Source organism: Bidens hawaiensis, unplaced genomic scaffold, assembly GCF_021521415.1.
Source record: "Bidens hawaiensis isolate Kalapana, Puna unplaced genomic scaffold, B.hawaiensis_p1.1 tig00003983_1, whole genome shotgun sequence".
In the NCBI taxonomy this organism is placed as follows: domain Eukaryota; kingdom Viridiplantae; phylum Streptophyta; class Magnoliopsida; order Asterales; family Asteraceae; genus Bidens; species Bidens hawaiensis.
In genome coordinates, this window is record NW_027491231.1 from 1,440,087 (window position 1) to 1,457,708 (window position 17,622).

Here is a 17,622-nt window from a genome sequence, read left to right on the forward strand (position 1 = left end):
ATCCTAGCTGCCAATCGGTCTTTTGCCCTACCGGTAATGTTCAGCAACGTCCCGACAATACTTTCCGCCACATTTTGTTCAACATACATAAAATCAATACAATGTTGGACAGGTAAATACTTCCAATAGCTGAGCAGTTGGTACCATATGTTGAACTTCTTCCAATATGGCTGCGGCGTTGTGTTATCCCTTTTTCTCTTACTCCCACTTAGGGATTCAGATCCATTTCCCCATTCATTGTTAATGTTTTTGACCTCGTCGTGTATCTCTTCCCCTGTCAAAGGCTCTTTAGTGGTTCTCATCTCCTCTTTTTCGTTGAACGTCTTTGTTTGTTTTCTGAAAGGGTGGTCATGTGATAAATACCTTCTGCGGGCAGCATAGCTCTGCTTCGTTGTGTGATAAAGTCGAACACACTGAGTGTCGCCCCGACACACTACACAACCTTTGAATCCACTGTAAGGGCAACCACATAGTGTAACAAGAGCCGGGTAATCATTAATCGTCCATAACACAACTACACGTACTGTAAACATTTCTTGTTTATATGCATCATATGTTCGCTCTCTGACCTCAAATAAAGATGCTAGATCATCAATTAAAGGCTGTAAAAACACATCAATATTGTTTCCTGGCACTCCGAATATTAATAAGGAAAGCATGATGAATTTTCTTTTCATCCACATCCAATGTGGAAGGTTGTAAATGACTGCTAAAACAGGCCAGACACTGTGGTTTCTGTTGCCTCTATGTACGTCGATCCCATTAGTGCAAATCCCTAGATGAAGATTTCTTGGATCGCTTCCGATGGTATCAGAGTACCTGTCATCTATGGCTTTCCATGCTGGTGAATCTGATGGGTGGCGTAAAACACCGGGTTTATTGGTACTCGTGGCGTGCCATGTTAAATTCTCTGATGTGGTCTTTGATTGAAAGAGGCGCTTGAATCGTAGGATAATGGGAAAGTACCACAGTACCTTAGCGGGCGTGTTTATGTAAGTTTTGTTAGTCTTCTCATCCACCTTCCACCTTGACTTGTTACAAACTGGACATGCTTCCAAATCCTTGTAATCCTTATAGTAAATAATGCAGTCATTGATACAAACATGTATCTTTTCGTATCCATAGCCCATTGCCTTCATCATCCTTTTTCCCTCATACATATTATTTACCATTTATCTGCAGGTAGTATCTTTTTCAACAATTTCAGAAGTTCATCAACGAACTTATGAGATACCCCGTGCTTGCTCTTCAAGTTGAGTAGTTGTACTAATACAGACAACTTGGTGAAGTCAAGACATCCTTTATACAGGGGCTTCTCAGCGTGAACAAGTAGTTGTAGAAACTGTTGATACTTCTTGTCGCCTTTGAAATTGTCTTTTGTAGCATTTACCATTTCGCCAGTTTCACAGGCATCTGTCGGAATGTTGGTGTCAGCAAGCCCAGTATTATTATCATAATTAGTTGGAATGCAGGTGCAGGCAAACCCAGTATTGTTAACATAATTAGTTGGATAGTTGGTGTCGGCTTCTCCATGTTTTATCCAAGTAGTATAACTCTTATCAATTCCAAACCTGTACAAGTAATGTTCTACATCGTCTACACTAAGAGATACGTGGTTCACACACCGAACACATGGACATGAAAAAGAAATTGGTGGTTATGTCTCCTTGCAATTACGAACTGCAAAATCTAGAAATGCCTTAACACCATCTTTATATGCTTTACTGCACCTGTCGCCTACTGACATCCAAAACTTATCCATCTTCGAAGAATTTTTTTATTAACTGTGTCATCAACAATATATATATATATATATATATATATATATATATACATATATACTAATTAACGCTAATAAATGTAACTGACTAAAAGAAAAAATATTCGGTACTCACCTGAGATTAATGAAGCCGTTTGGTCGGAGTGAGATTGATGAGAGTTCAATAAATACACTAGCAGATTATTTATTAGGGTTTGGTGAGATTGTGAGATTTTATTTGGTCAATACTAATTGATTTGGGAGTCTTCCAGAAGATAAGTCGATTAATTGGCGGGTAAAAATAAAAATTTTAAACATCGAAATTTCGTTATACAAATATTAGAAGAGGTCTATTATGTTCTTATGGTGTAGCTCAAACGTTTGAGGTGCTTGTGATTAAACGTAGATTGCAAATATCGTGGGTTCGAAACTCAGGAGGGAACATATTTTTATTAGTTTTTTATAATAACCTCTTTTTAATGAAATAAATACACTGTGATTTTGAAAACACTCAAACTAAAGTACTCATTAAAAGGCCTTTAAATCCTTTCAAAAACATAAAAATACATCATAATGGTTGTCTGAAATCATAACAAAGATTCTTAGTTTTTAATTAAAAAAACTAATTAAAAGCCCTAAAAACAACAAGAAGCAAATAAAATACAATATCTTCACTTTTTTTTTTTCTGATTCAATCAGTGAAGCTACACTCCTTGCAAGCTGATCCTCTAATGACTTATTTGCCCTTATCAAGATAGGAATTATGTCTGTACATCTTGTGCACACAACAGAGCTTGTGGACGAAACACAATCAGACCATGTAAAGAAATCACATTTTTGCCCTAAGTTATAAAATATAGAGTTTAGGGTAAACAATTGTTGATGAATTCCAACTTTATTTGCGATTTCACTAACCTGAGATGCACAATTGTAGAACCTCCGACCTAGATTTTGGTGGTCATTGATGTTCTTAGAATGGCTTCTTGACCACAAAAACAATAAACCTAAGATCGATTGTTACTGGATGTTGTGGTCCGCGAAGAGATTTCTTCCATGGATGTTGTGGTCTTTTTAAGTGTTTTATTTTAGTGTTTATGGGGGTGAAAAAGGTGTTTTTATTGATAACAAAACTAGATATATATGTGTATATATATATAGGAGGGTTTAGAAAGTAGTTGTTGTACACAAGCGTGTTACTAGCGTATTAGGATATTATATATGTCTTTGTACATTAGCGTGTTACAAGCGTAATAGACTCGTTTGAACAAATATATAAGATATTTTAACCTAATCGATTACAAAGTGTTTTTTGTTTTATTTTTAGATTTAACAAAGTGTTGTTTACGATTTAATAAGTGTATCACAAACGTTTTTAACAAAGAAAGAGATCTCATTAGATGATCCATAAAACATGTTAAGAAAACATTTTAAGATAATCTATATTTACCATTCATCAAAAGATGCCATACAAAAAGTACCATTAATTACAATACATCACAAACAAACCAAAAAGAGAGAAGCTAACTTCACCATCACCCCGCCCTGTCCACAATCTCCTTCCCCAGCTCCTTTAAAGTCATGTTGGTTGACACCGTAGTTACGGTGTCAACCAGAGTCCCACACACTAAGTCGTAGCATGCAGACTATTGTTTCAGATAATCAACAGCCTTTGCCTTAAACTCAGTGTCTGGTTCCATCAACATGAGTTTACATGAGTCGAGGGTCTTTGATTTTTCAAATGTGAGTCTAGCCCTAATCTCTTCGACTGTCTTCAACAAAGTGTCGTCTTTATCTTTCTCAAGATTCATCCTTGCTTTCACCATGTTCTTCACGGTTTTGTCAGAAGAATACATTTTTATTATCTTTTTGAAAATGTTAGTGTGATTGAATACCAAATATATAGACCTAAAATTAAATTTTGAATAGTTGAGCCAGTAATTTAATGTAGTTAAGTTTGATTTGTAGTGAGATATAGTAAGATCTAGTAAGATATAACTTAACTTTAATGTAGGCTATCATTACCAAAAATATTTTTCCAAGATTTTTGACAGATGAGTATAATTGTGATCAATTTCACAAATTAATTCTGACAGGTGATATAAATGTAAGTAATCTCTAGTTTAAACAAAAACACACTAGAGATCTCCATAAGTCCATATCATAACAAGTATCTTAAAGTACATAGCAGTCGGTTTTGAAATCATTCAAATTTGTTGTTGCCTTTTCTTAAGTTCAGCAATAAACTCTTCTCCGTTTAAACGAGTGTCGTCATTTTTATGGAATAGCAGTGCTTTCTTAATAAGAGTATTTCTGTGTTGGTTTACATCCGAGAGGAGGATTTTGCACAAATACTTTGACCTCAACCATTTTAGTTGTTTTTGTTGTTTACGGCCTTCCTTTTTGATATTACACCCCCATGGTTTCTTCCCATCATATGTCTCCATATGTCTCATAGCCAAAATACCACAATCTATTCCATTACTTGTTGTTCTCCATGTCATCTTCAATCTGTTGATTGTTGCTACTTGGATTTGCTGAGTAATGGGGTGTTTGATTGTTTTAAAATACATGCAAAAGACGTTTCTCTAAACAAAATATAAAGCAATTTAAGTATTTTGACAATTTTTATAACATGTATATTTATTTTTTGGGTTAAAGATATATATGTTTACCAGTATATAAGGAGTCTTTTCGTATCTTTCTTCAAAATTCTCTCTAATTGCTTTTGATTTGTCTTCTAAGCTTTTAAACTTTGCATCAGCTGGTATTTCTTGATTTGCACTGTTGTCAAGTAATTCTATCACTCCTATTTGAAGATTGAAGGTAACCACAAAGAAATGACCGTGTTGTAGAATTGGCATGAGCACTATAGCAACCTTCTTGAGTGAGAGAATTCAAAAATTGCCATTTGTTTTTCGATGTTGTCTGAAAACACATCCAGTCTTTCTTTGTCTGTGTAACCCCTTGACTCAACATAATGGTCACTTGTCTGTATAATAATTAGAATTCAGATGATTAAAGCGTTATTGAGCGTTTTCTAATAGTACAAACAAAATAGATTAATTGTACCAGCATAGTGCTTGAAGCAAATAATCTGAACGGTGATGCTGCATATTTTTTCTTTTCTTCATAGTTCATTAGTTCAATGAATGCATCCATTGCATTGGTGGATATATAAATGCCAGGACAATAGCTTCAAAGATCACCTTGAACGATTCTATGTGAGTGGACTTGTAGACCTCCTCCCAAATGTCTTCAAGACAAAAAACTATATACTCTGAAATTATTTCTTCATCTTCTGTGATACTAGCGGATACGTCAACCTCTCTCAGAAGATATGGAGATTTAATTGTTGACAATCCGGTTTCAACTGTTAAACATTAAACAACTCATTTTAAATTTGACTGAAAATAATTGTAAATATAATTAAATACCTTCAACCCCTTTTCGTTTTTATTTATAATTAAATACCCTCTTTTGCTCACTCAACCACTGTATTAACAACTTTATCAATATCTGCGCATGAGACATTGTTTTCTTGACCTGCATCATTTTTTACGACAACCAAAGATTTAATATGTTCAACTGTGATTATAATTAAGCTGGTACATATACCTTTTTGAGCAGCCATTGAAACACCAACACCAACATCTGAATCAACTGCATCACATAGATGTAATAAGTTTAAAATAAGAGCATATGCATTTTATGAGAGTTTTAATTATAATTATAATTAATTTAGCCCAAATACCTTTTAGAGCAGCCACTGGACCACCAACACTAACATCTGAATCTTGTGTTTTAGGGACCACATTATTAGTGAATCTGTTTTCCCAATCACAACATCTAGCAAAGATATTGTGATTTGATGGATGTCTATCATTTCCTTGACGGAGATCTCTGAGCAAACTTTATCAAATTTCTTCAACTTTTTATCCATTGCTTTATTCCAAGACTGTAAAAAGAAAATATAGTTATTGTTAATTCAAAAACATTTTCAATTTATCCCAGCTAGTTGTAATGGAGTTAAATAATAGTCAACAAGCACGATAGGCATTTGCAAACTTAAAGGTGAATAATCTCTTACATAATCATCCAAATCTTGTTCAGCTGTTTGATCGGCATTATCTATTTCAGATGCACTTTGACCATCTGTTTTTAATTACATATAATGTTGTTATTTAAACGTTGCATTACATAAAATGCACATAGAGATAAGATATATAAGAGTTTTTTAGAAGAAAATAATAAGTTTCTCACCATGTTCTTGTTTCTCCTCAGCTGCAGTGTTATCTTCAACTCCAGGCTTACCGGCAGCACTAACTGACTGTCACAGCAGCAGTAGCACCAGCAGCCGCAACATCAGTCTCACCAAGTCCCTTCCCGGCAGCACTAACTGCCACAGCAGCAGTATCAGCAACAGCAGCATCAGCAGTCTCATCAAGTCCCTTCCCGGCAGCACTAACGGTCACAGCAGCAGCCGCATCAATCCCCTTCATGTCAACACTAAATGTCACAGCAGCAGCAGCAACCTCAGTAGCATCTTCTTCTAAGGGAGGACCATTATTCTCCAGGTATTTTTCCATCTTATTAAGATTAGTTGTTGTTATGTAGTTGACTGCAGGCATTGTGACGGGAGTCCCAAATGGACCATATTTTTTCTGGTATTCATGCGTGTAAAGCATCACAAGGAAGGTGATTGGACCGTTGTATTGACTGTTGATATCTCTCCATTCTTCCTTTGTCATTTTCAAGTTTTCAATAACATAGCTGCACCAGTCCATATTTGGAATATCCGAGGTTTTATCAATTGCGGTGATGAATCGTTGATTGACTGTTTTTTATTTTGTCACAAATCCTATACAGGTGTTGAACAACACAAGGAAATTAATCTTAAACAGTTCACCAACACCTTGATCCGCTACTAGTTTGTCTTTCACATGCTTTATACTTATTCATGAATTTGTCGGGAATTGATTTTTGAACAAATCTGTAGTAACATCTTCCCCTAATCTTGGTCTACTCTTGTCTAAAACAGGAATCTTACCCATTGGTATCCCAAACACTTCATGTACTTTTTGTGGTGTTATCTTAATACCACCGCTCCCAATGTTCAGTTCATTTAAACGGTTATTATAGTTCATGAGAAACCAATATCCCAAAGTTGTTGGAGTTGGGTTACTTGAAGACTTAACATTGACTTGAAACCCATTTCTTCTACACAAGTTTTTTGGGCAGTGGTCATTGCCTTCACTGCATCAACAATATTAATAGGTGCACACCTATTCTTCATTTTTTTGTCTACAAATTCAACAAAATGTTTTCCCCTCTCGGCTGGCTTCTTTCTTTAATGGCTTTCTTTTTCGGACGCTGAAAGTCCGGGCCAGAGGTGTTGTGTTCCACCGCTTTTCGATTTGAATCGGAGTCTGCTTCCACAACATGTTTTGTTTTCACCACCGGAGCAACTTTTTTAGTCTTCCTTTTATCTCTCTTATCGTTTAGAACCTTAGCTTTATCAATCTTGTTTTTTTCGTTAACTGAATCACATACATACAATAAAACATGGGGGTAGGGGATAACAACATGAATCACAAGGAAACAGAAAACTCTTATCAAACATCACATTGATAATTCTCATACCAAAGCCATATCACGCTTAGAATACGCTTATGACATGCTTTAATATTATACGTAGATTTTAAAAAAACAAAAGATATGTATTACAACAACAACACGCTTATAAAACGCTTTAATACATAAGAAGATTTAAACAAATGCTTACATTTTATGAATAAAAACCTAAAACGCTAAAAAAATCATTAATTAACACATGTTCCAGAATAATTAAACCACTTGTGATTGTGCTTGTGCTTCACAGTATAAACTAATCGTCGACGGTTTTAAGAAATATTGACTTACAAGGTTGAATTTTGGGAAGTAGATGAGTTAGGGTAATTATTTGACCCTTTTAAAAGAAGGCGCGTGCTTTTAAATATTAATCGTACGGTATATATATATATATATATATATATATATATATATATATATAATATTAGTGGATGGTGGTGGGTTCAGGTGGTCATGATGGTGGTGGACGGTGGCGGAGGTGTGGTGGTTCGTGGTGGTTGATGTGTGGTGGTAGTGGTGGTGGGTGGTGTTGGGTAGTGGGTGGTGGTGGTGATGGTGGTGGGTAGGTGGGTGGTGGTGGTGGGTAGTGGGTGGTGGTGGTGGTGGCGGGTATAATATATATTTATATATAATATTAGTGGGTGGTGGTGGTGGGTGGTTGTGGTGTGTGGTTAGTGGTTGGTGCTAGAGGTCGTTGTGGCGAATGTGGGCAGTGGATGGTGGCATTAGATGATATGTAGTATGATTGCGGATATGTAATCCATGAGACGATGACGGTGTTATCCCGTATGATGACCATGATGATTGGCCCAATTATGACGAAGACAATGCTAATATAATGATACTCACATGAATACATGGATATAATAACCTGGGCCGGTGTTGGTTATCATAATGATGCTGCTAACCTATATGGTACGGTTTGCTTACGCTAACACATACGATGGCGAGTGTAGCTCGTACGATGAGCATGATGTCTATGATGATGATCACACACATATATATGATGATGATGATGATCAATTATATGTACCTATATGACAATACGCCACACAGACGCGCACACATATATATATGTTGATGATGATGGTGACACCGATGTTTAATGACATGTAACCTGTAGGATCGACGACGACCATGATAAAGTATACGATGGTCATATTGATGTTAGCCTGTACGACTGATGATGTCGTTTGATGACGACAACAATTCATAAGATGGTGCCGACAGTGATCGCTAATATTGGGCGTTTTGTTTACGATAACCCATACGATGCTGACTACATCCCGTACATGGCAATAGGTTGATGATGATGATGATGCTTTTGACGATGATGATGACACTGATAATGAGATATATGTTACCCGTATGATCAACGCCGACCACGATAGCCAATAAAATGACCACGTTGATTACCCGCACGTCTAATGATGATGCCGTTTCATGGTGACGGTGATCGATGATTATGATGATGATAACCACTATAATACATGATAATGATGATAACTTTATGATGTTGATCATCATCATAACACATATGGTGATGATGATAACCTAGAAGATGATAATGATATAAAACTACATACTTATTCTTTATGATAATGATAACACTAGAATGTTATGAGCTTCTCTATTACGAAGTTGTAAATCTTATCCAGAAAATCTTACTAATGGTTCAATAATGGATAAAATTTTAAGTTTATTTAAAAATACGATTTATTAAACGAACTCAACTTTTAATGAAATTTATACCGAAATGTTAGTAAAAAAAACTAAAAGTAAGACTATGTTTACTATTTTTAAAAAAAGTTAAATATAATAAGTTATAAAACAAAAACCAATATATATATATAATTAAATGTGTAGAAAAAAAACAAAAAAATAAAATAAAAATTCAAACCAATCTCAATAATAAAACCCCTTTACTTCAAAACCCTAAATCGACATCTAACTTCGCTTTACTGTAAGAATATTTGTAATTTGCATTTACTGTAATTCGTAGACATCACTTATCCTGGTAAGATCATGCAGACTCGTCTGACATAAAAATTCCACGTCTCAATAATGGAGTTAAATTCCTAGTAGATATCGACAGCAATTCCATGAGTAGAATGGTATGTTAATGTTATCTGGTTAATTTTTTTTTGAAACATTTTACAGTTTTGCAACATATACATTCTAAGAACATTTTTTGTGTTACTTATAGCTCATTCATAAAGCTGTTCAACCAATGTTTGCTGACATGAGATCGAATACCGGCTGTTTGATTTATGATCAAAGTGGTAGAACGTTTTCTGTAGTTATAATCAAAGTACTTGATGACTTTTATTTTGGAACCGGTTGGACTGAATTAATCAGAGAATGTTGTATAGAATCTGGAGCATATGTTGTTTTTGAGCTTAAGTCAACATCTATGTTGAATATGTTTACTTTCAACAGAAACATAAATGATCAATCCGGTACTATGATATGTATTCCAGTCAGAAACCGACACGTCCATCAGTTGTTAACATGTTTAACAGGATTTCCCTGAGTGGTACGTGATTCAAGAATTTGTTGAAAATTGCATTAATTTGCTTTTCGAGCTTATTGCTCTAGATAGATCTACGTTTAAAGTTTCATGCCTTGGGGATAGAATGGGTTGTAGGCTAGAGGATGGATGGACTGAGGTTTTTAAACAAACCAACTTGAAAGGTGGTTTGTTTGTTGTGTTTTAAATCATATCAGATATTACATTTCATATTAATGTCTTTCATGAAGATGACATGGAATTTATCCTTTCTGGTCCAAATCAGCTGTTTCTCAACTATCAATTAAGCAATCAAGGTAGTTCCTCCCAAAACCTAATTCATCTTGATGAGCAAAATGATGACTCTAAAATCGTCTTCCAAATGAACGTCACCTAGAAATTGGTAAATTGAATTTTTAAATTTCTTTTTTATTTAAAAGTATATTCGTTTAAATTTTAACTTTGTAATATATTTGAAATTTGCTTTTCACAGCGTCTTCCGGGTCACATTGCTACCAAGATCGATGCCTATGATGGAATGCTAATCACTTTGGTCAATCCCGAAGGTCGTAAAAAAAATGAAACTTCATGGTGAAGTGTCGGAACTGAAATTCAGATATTTTTTACCAAAATGAAAATTTTCAAGGAGGAAAATGAATTACAGATTGGTGATAAGTGCAGATTTGAATATGACTTCAATGAAGGTACTTTGTTAGTTTCAAAAGTTAATTAGCGATTTGGTGATGTGTTTGGTGATTTTTGGAAAATTTGTGATTTAGTCACTTTGGGAAATATTTGTATGGTTGTGTTGATGCACTTTTTAGTTTATTGTGTTGAGTGTTGGTTGGTTAGTTTTTAAATGCTTTACTTTTATGGTTTCTTGTAACATCTATTTTGTTATTCACTCTTATTTTGTTTCATGTGATGTATTGTAATGGTGCCTTTTGTATGAAAACTTTTAATGAATAATAATTATGGAGTATCTTAAAACAAATCGTAAAAACAAAAAAATACTTTGTTAAAAACGCTTGTAATACGCTTATTAAATCGTAAACAACACTTGGTTAAATCTTAAAATAAAACAAAAAACACTTTGTTAAAAAACACTATTACGCTTGTAACACGCTAATGTACATAAACATATAAAAATATCCTAATACGCTAGTAACACGCTTATCCCCTTTAATTTAATTTAAAAACTATGTCAATAATCTATTGGTTCTTAATCTATTGTTAAAAACGCTTGTGATACGCTTATTAAAATATGTTATATATTTGTTCAAACGAGTCTTTTACGCTTGTAACACGCTAATGTACAAAAACATATCTAAATATCCTAATACGCTAGTAACACACTTATCCCCTTTAATTTATATTTTCAGCCACAGGTTCTCTACCGTAAAAACTATGCCAATAATATATTGGTTCTTAATTAAAAGGGAGGCAAAACTCAAAAAGCTCCAAAATATTGGCTCCAAATATTCAAAAACTCCAAATTACATTTAACACTCCAAAAATCAAATTACACTCCAAATTATTAAAAAAACTTTTCCACTCCACAAATTAATCAGACGACACAATCGAAGAAGAACAATCGAAGATGAAGCTTATAGATGAAATAATCGAACAAGAACATGTTTTATACTCCGATGAGGAAGCCAACGACGATGACGACGCTCAATCAAACGACACTGAAGGCTACTCCAGTGAGGAAGGCAACGATGACGACGGTCAAGGAGACAATAATTATATATTTCCTAATTACACACAATTTGGCCACATAGAACACATTAAATAGGTGTGGCCAAAAGTAAGACAATAGCCACACCTGAAATTACAAAAAAATAGAGTGTATAAATGACCATTAGCCACAACAAAAACATTTTTGTGTGACGAAAGGGTACCAAAAACATTGACCACACTTTCATCAGTTGGGTTTTGTTTATGTGGCGGAACGAGATCAAACGTCATTGGAAAAATCACTATGTGTTACGAAAAGTATGATAATCGCTACAATTTATATTACAAAATCATTATGTGTGACAAACGGTAACACAATGGCCACACCACAAACTACAAAAGAGTGTTTGAGTGGCAACTTCACATTTTTAGCCACATTGACAATAACCTCCAGCGTCTATATGATATGTTTGGCCACACAATACATCACTATGTGTGACGAAAAGTTTGACAATAGCCAAACTTTAAATTAGGAAAAGCATTATGTTTGACATACGGTAAGACAATGGTCACACCACAAACTACAAAAGAGTTTTTGACTAGCAAGTTCACATTTTTAGCCACATTGACAATAGCCTCCAGTGTTTATAAGATATGATTAGCCACACAGTACCTCACTATGTGTGACGAAAAGTTTGACAATAGCCACATTCTATATTACGAATAGCATTATGTGTGACAAACGGTAAGACAATGGCCACACCACAAACTACAAAAGAGTTTTTGACTAGCAAGTTCACATTTTTAGCCACATTGACAATAACCTCCAGTGTCTATATGATATGATTAGCCACACAGTACCTCACTATGTGTGACGAAAAGTTTGAGAATAGCCACGCTTTAAATTATGAAAAGCATTCTGTGTGACAAACGTTATGACAATAGCCACACTATAATCTACAAAGGAGTATTTTAGTGGAAAGCAAACATACTTAGTCACTTTTAATGTAATATCCAGTGTCTATATCATATAATTAGCCACTCTATTATTAAATTTAAGTGGCCATTTCTTTGCTATATCCACACGGTATAGGTTACAATGCAAGCTTAATACAACCCTATTGCCCACATTATTATAAAATTCATGTTGCTGGAACATTAATTCATGTGGCTCTATACGTGCAATGGTCACTCATAGTAAATAGTCATGTGGCCATTTTCTACCGTTTAGCCACACTTATTGGAGAGGCTTCTTGATGGCCAACAACTAATGCATGTACCCTTTAGCCGCACTTATTACCACATAAGGCCACTAAAAACTGGGTGTGGACATATCATACCCACGGTGTCGCGGCCTTTGGCCACATATGACCTGAACAAAATGTGTGTGGCTAAAGGCCTACGGCCAAACTTTTTTCGTGTGACCAAAGGTCAATTTTCACATAGTGGGATCAATGAAGACAAATAAAGGTTGGTGGTGGTGGGCCGCCGACAAGAAAATGGTGAACGGTGATGGCGGAAGTTATGATTGTTGTTCAGTGTGTTCGACATGAGTAGAATGAGAGGACTGTCCGGACCTCCTCGTGATTTTGTCAATGTAACTGGCGGTGGCAATCGACGACAGTAAGTAGGGAGGGTTAAAAGATAATGGTGGGGATGGGGTGGTGGTGGTGGTGGTGGTGATGGTGATGGGGTTGGGTGGATTTTAGATTTAGGTAGTGAAGGTGATGAAATGCATATGTTTGAATATACGAACCAAATCTTTTAAGTTATTACATAAATAGTCGTCAAATGGCTAAAGGACTAAGATTCCATCATGCGCATGGCAAATGGGGTGACTTAATTGAAAAACTTAACATCCGTTAGTGTAAAGGACTAAAACCGAGACACATATCTAAATAAAGGATAAAAAGTGAAACTCATTTTCACAAAGGACCCAATCCATAATTTTGAATATTCAAAATGACAAAATTTGTGATTTTTTATGTAGAAATAAAATTTGTTCTTCAAATAAAACTAATAATAATAAAGATATAACAATAAAGTTATGATTACTTTTTTTAAAGACAGTATTTTATACAATCATGACTAGCAAGACGGGACAAACCAAGCTTACAAATACATAATCGGGTCATTGGTGGCCCTGAAAATTCACGTACACTAGGTTAGCCAGAAAAAATGTTCTTAGGCCTTAATAAACCAAGTACCCTAAACTAAATATTTTTATATGTCGATTAAAGTTATAGTAATAAATATAACAATTAGCAAGATCATGGTATTATAATAAGTTTCGTGCGCCCACCTAACGGCGACACCACCCCTCAATGGATGCGGTTGTCGGGTTTGTTAACAACTTTTCCCAATAAAAATTTTATCTTTTAATATTTTTATTGGTCCAATTCATTTAACTTAAAAGTTATGATTACTAAAATGTATATATATTTTTTTATAACAAGAAGACTATCATTTAACTTTTCATTAAATAAGTATAAAAGGATTCCAAACAAAGAACACTTCATATCTTAAATATGACATATCACACACAAATAATAACGATATTCGAAACGAAAGTGGTATACCGTATAGTAATGTATCTATAGGTACATATAATTTTCATATCCCTATCACATTTAATATTACAGCTTTCATATGAATCCTTTTGTAAATTTGTAAGCTTGTCGATGCCAAAGGTCAAGATAATTGATGGCCGTCTATTTAGCGACTCGGTGGTGAATGTTTGCTTAACTGATAAAGATGGTTGTCTTTTTCGCATGTCGTGTATCATTGGTACTTCAACCATATCCATATGTTTTTCCTCTTAACACTTATCCTATAAATAACATATGCATATGCGTGAGCAATGATGTAATGCAACATTTTAACTTAGCAGTCGCAATATAGAATTTGTACTTCTATATATATTCAGCTAGCAGTGTTGTAGAAATCTCTATACGCTATCGGCCGTTAGAGTATGGACCAACAATTAATAGGATTAATCAGGACTAGTCTGATTGGATTTTACATGTAATTTTTAAAATATACACATACATACCAAATTTTATATATAAAATTTTCAGTTTTGACCGAATCTGATCAAATAGGGATTAATCGACGACTAGTAGGTGAGACAATGACTAGCAATTAATAAGGGATTAATCGGCACTTTTGTAAGACTAAAGAGAAGGTTCCAATGAGAAAATAACACAACCATGTAAAAGCAGTTATTATTATTATTATTTTAACAAATGCAAATGTTTATATGATGCGTATGGTACATATGGATCAATTTAACATCATTGGATGAATTGGATAGACAAGTACAATGCGCTGATTCGGGCCAACTTATGGTGTTATCGTCTGTGACATACCCAATGAACCCGAGACTGACTAGATCATAAATGGTTCAATGACTTCAATCATTTTTCACCTTACTCGGATACTGTCGTGGGCTGATCCAGTTGGTTCCTTGACCCATGACGACCCTTTATCTGTTTATATATTCAGTATCATAACTAATAACATATTAGGAACCATAGGAATTCTAAATGAGTAACACTAATGACCATTATTCGGAAAGATTATGGTGGCCCGGGGTGTGCCCGCCCCTCCATATTGAATCTTCTTTCGTGTTTTTGTTTAAGGTTCGTCACTGTTTATATATAGTTATCGCATTTTTTGATATAAAATTGGCTTTGAGATAAAGGTGTACGTGCGGTTGCATGTTTCTCTATATATATATATGGGGCATTATACATTTGAGAGAACATGACCACACACAACATGGATGAAACTCATCTTCTCTTCATTTATGTTTTATCATTATTCTCTCTCTTTTATCTTTTTAAATTGCTTATTATACACAAGAAGGGTAGAAATCTTCCACCAAGTCCACCATCTCTCCCAATAGTCGGTCATCTTCATTTAATCAATAGACCTGTTCATAGAGTCTTACAACACCTGGCGACCAAGCATGGTCCTGTAATGGCTCTACGGTTCGGCTCAAGGCCGGTCCTAGTCATATCCTCACCATCTGCGGTTGAAGAATGCTTCACCAAAAACGACGTCATTTTAGCTAACAGACCAAACCATTTAAGTGGCACGTATCTTAACTATAACCGCACCGCACTTGGTTCCGCACCCTATGGTCCACTATGGAGAGACATACGCCGCATAATGACACTTGAACTTTTTTCAACAACCCGACTCAAACACTACATGGGTGTCCGACAAGAAGAAGTTAGGTTGTTAATCAAAGATCTATTAAAAGATTCATGTCAAGATCTTTCAACGGTGGAGATGAGGCCAAGAATCCAAGGGTTGACTTTTAACATAACCATGAATATCATTGCTGACAGACGGATTTATGGGGCTGAGGTTGATGATTTTAAGGAGGCCAAGGTCTTTAAGGATGTAATTAGAAACATATTTGAAGTCAGCGGGACATCCAACCCTGCTGACTTCATTTCATGCTTACGATGGATTGACCTTCAGGGTTTCGAGAAGAGGCTTTTGGATTTACACAAGAAATCCGATAGCTTTACCCAGAACCTGATAGAAAAGTGTAAGCGTAAACGTACTGGTGCGGCTACAGAAAATGAAAAGCCCAAGACTTTTATCGACGTAATGCTTTCTTTGCAAGAATCAGAACCGGAATATTACACGGATGATATAATCAAAGCCAATATACTAGTGAGTGTGTTCCCGCCTGTCGCTAAACCTGAAATAAATTTTTACCTATGGTGGAAAAACAAGCATTTATGACAAGTATTTTATAAAAAAAATTCGTAGACACAAGAATATATAATAAAGTTTTGCGACAAACTTGTAACAGGTGTCATATATATGTTGCTAATTAATGTCCTCGTCACAAGTTTAGTCGTAAGTAAAACTTCAACTTAAAAAGAGAGGAGTTTTGACTTATATATGGTGGGTGTATCAAATAACTTTTGTGCATAAATTTTTATATCCTTTCGCTTTAACATTTATAAGTTTATACAGTTGGTGGTGTTGTATATTAATATTTTCTCTCGTATTACTATTTATGTGGTTCTTTTTGGCCTAACATTTGCGTATAGACATTGTTGCTTGCGGGAACCGACACATCATCGGTGACAATAGAGTGGGCCATGTCGCTTCTTCTAAATCATCCCAATGTTTTGGAGAAAGCTAGAGCAAATATTGATGAATATGTTGGAAATGAACGTTTGGTGCAAGAGACTGATATTCCCAATTTGCCTTACATCCAATGCATCGTCAACGAGACCTTAAGATTATTCCCATCGGTACCGTTGTTGGTGCCACATGAGCCTTCAGAAGACTGCACTATTGGAGGGTTCGATGTGGCTCCTGGCACCATAGTGTTGGTGAATGCTTGGGCCATCCACAGGGACCCAAGTGTTTGGGACGACCCGTTAAGTTTCAAGCCGGAGAGGTTTGAGAAAGTGGCTAATGAGGGGTATCGGTTCGTACCGTTCGGAATGGGACGTTGCCAGTGCCCTGGGGCCGGCTTGGCGAACCGAGTAATTTGGTTAGCTTTGGCTTCGTTGATTCAATGCTTTGAATGGGAAAGAGTCGGTGAAGAAATGGTGGGGTTTGTCGGAAGGAAAAGGTCTTACCATGCCCAAAGATGAGCCTTTAAAGGCAATGTGTATAGCACGTCAAAAAATGAGTAATGTTCTTATGGACCTTTGAGAACTTGTGTAAAAAAATAGTAATGTCTTTTATACCCTAAAATAACATTAATGGTTCGTATATTGTTTTACCTTTTATTCTTGCGTAAATTATATATATAAGGATTATAACAATTCTAACGATGTTAACATTTTGAACAAACTCAAAAGAGGTTCATTTGAAAACATGGTTGCAATATTAATTGTAGAAACCACAAACGCACAACCTAGTGGTGGGGCATGGGATTATTCGTTGGTGATGTGAAGTGCATTGGCGTCATACGTTTGGGCGCAAGTCAAAACATGTCCGATTATACTAGATTCTAGTCAACCCCAAATCAAAAGTAAGTTTGCGTTCAAACGTATTGCTATTAAGA

The 17,622-nt window shown here is 35.3% G+C and overlaps 1 pseudogene across 1 annotated transcript; it reads left to right on the forward strand.

Annotated features, from left to right (window-relative positions):
* The first annotated feature begins 15,346 nt into the window (after positions 1 to 15,346).
* On the forward strand, positions 15,347 to 17,346 carry LOC143624858 (cytochrome P450 81Q32-like; annotated as a pseudogene). Its single transcript, XR_013152187.1, has 2 exons — positions 15,347 to 16,265; positions 16,652 to 17,346. The product of XR_013152187.1 is annotated as a cytochrome P450 81Q32-like (transcript).
* Positions 17,347 to 17,622: the final 276 nt, after the last annotated feature.